The following is a 2,500-nucleotide window of genomic DNA, read 5'->3' on the forward strand; positions in this document are numbered from 1 at the left end:
CCTGATATGTTCGGGCATAGGCTGCGGTTGTCAAGGTGGTGGTAGTTAGTCCCGCCGTTTACCCGCGCTCGGCATCTCGATCCTTCTCTGAACGGATCCGAACGCGATCTGCTGAGCTGGTCTTTCCTGCGTAAGTATATGGACATTTTGAAATGTAGACTATCTGTCTATGGCTCTGGTGCTTGTTAAAGCTCCGAGCTGGTCTTTCCTGCGTAAGTATCGGGGACGGTTCACGTACGGGTCTCCGAGCGCCTGTTCGGTTCCGTCGCGGCCGTATTGCGTAAAATTTTAGATAAGGACAGTGGGAATCTCGTTAATCCATGCACGCGCCTTCCTGATATGTTCGGGCATAGGCTGCGGTTGTCAAGGTGGTGGTAGTTAGTCCCGCCGTTTACCCGCGCTCGGCATCTCGATCCTTCTCTGAACGGATCCGAACGCGATCTTAGTTAGGGACATTTTGAAATGTAGACCATGAGTCTATGGCTCTGGTGCTTGTTAAAGGTCTGAGCTGGTCTTTCCTGCGTAAGTATATGGACATTTTGAAATGTAGACTATCTGTCTATGGCTCTGGTGCTTGTTAAAGCTCCGAGCTGGTCTTTCCTGCGTAAGTATCGGGGACGGTTCACGTACGGGTCTCCGAGCGCCTGTTCGGTTCCGTCGCGGCCGTATTGCGTAAAATTTTAGATAAGGACAGTGGGAATCTCGTTAATCCATGCACGCGCCTTCCTGATATGTTCGGGCATAGGCTGCGGTTGTCAAGTTGGTGGTAGTTAGTCCCGCCGTTTACCCGCGCTCGGCATCTCGATCCTTCTCTGAACGGATCCGAACGCGATCTGCTGAGCTGGTCTTTCCTGCGTAAGTATATGGACATTTTGAAATGTAGACTATCTGTCTATGGCTCTGGTGCTTGTTAAAGCTCCGAGCTGGTCTTTCCTGCGTAAGTATCGGGAACGGTTCACGTACGGGTCTCCGAGCGCCTGTTCGGTTCCGTCGCGGCAGTATTGCGTAAAATTTTAGATAAGGACAGTGGGAATCTCGTTAATCCATGCACGCGCCTTCCTGATATGTTCGGGCATAGGCTGCGGTTGTCAAGGCGGTGGTAGTTAGTCCCGCCGTTTACCCGCGCTCGGCATCTCGATCCTTCTCTGAACGGATCCGAACGCGATCTGCTGAGCTGGTCTTTCCTGCGTAAGTATATGGACATTTTGAAATGTAGACTATCTGTCTATGGCTCTGGTGCTTGTTAAAGCTCCGAGCTGGTCTTTCCTGCGTAAGTATCGGGGACGGTTCACGTACGGGTCTCCGAGCGCCTGTTCGGTTCCGTCGCGGCAGTATTGCGTAAAATTTTAGATAAGGACAGTGGGAATCTCGTTAATCCATGCACGCGCCTTCCTGATTTGTTCGGGCATAGGCTGCGGTTGTCAAGGCGGTGGTAGTTAGTCCCGCCGTTTACCCGCGAACGATATCTCGATAAGTTAAAATTCAAAATGGTCCAAAGGTTAGGCTACTTTCGTAACTAATCGTATTACAATGCATGACCTTTTTTGATTAATGTGGTTTCTATTTAAAGCAGGTTTTACAGTTTTACCTAATTGTCAGTTTTCTGAATGTCTAAACTATTTTCGTCCAATTTTTTTGATTAATTCATTCCAATCGAAGGTTGTACGTATTATCGGTTGCGACGATACAGAATTCCATGTATCTGTGATTGATGAGCATGTCTTCATGTTCGTTGATCCTTCATTTCATTAGAACCAAATATAGTTGCCATGTGATATCGATTTGGCTCTGAATTCTCGTCATGTCGAATTGGTATTATATGGTCCCTCATAAGTAGGTGCACTTGAAGGTTCGTCAAATTATGCGGGCGTCCTCCCGCTATATTCAGGTATACATCGGAGGTTTTAATGCAGTTGTAACTGGCCTCACCGTTTAACCGCATATGATATACTGAAACGCGGATTTTATTCGCCATCGGACCGAACGGGCTCTAGAAGTACAATGCGGGTAATGATCGAATTCAGATGAATGGAATTAGTCTCCAATTCAATTTCCGCACGGGGCGATGTTTTTTAATTGTTTTTTGATAGTTCATCGCATTAGGTCTGAAAACTGTATATTTAATAGTCTCATAAGGTATAACTTATAAACGTATCTTGTGGTTCGTCTTCGAACTGAACGTACATTTAAGACAATGTTCCGAATTAAAATAGTGAATTTAATTCTGGAAATCGTAAGAAAATGTTTCCAAACATGATAATAGAATACAAAAAGAGTATAGGCTAGGTGCTTATCGGTTAAGATGAATGATATCCTTAAGTTTACACAACGTTCTGTAAAACGAATTTAGCAAAATAAAAGAGATTTACATCCCTTGTATTTGTCTTTATATACATACGCATATTATATGCAATATACTTATGTACGGAAAATGTTCCCAAGAACGAATTTAGACAAATAAAAAGGCGAATAGAAAAGATTGACATCCTCTCTATTCGCC

This window comes from Rhynchophorus ferrugineus, unplaced genomic scaffold (genome assembly GCF_030347505.1).
Source record: "Rhynchophorus ferrugineus isolate W39M unplaced genomic scaffold, kcgeb_rfMv2 rfM640, whole genome shotgun sequence".
Classification (NCBI taxonomy): domain Eukaryota; kingdom Metazoa; phylum Arthropoda; class Insecta; order Coleoptera; family Curculionidae; genus Rhynchophorus; species Rhynchophorus ferrugineus.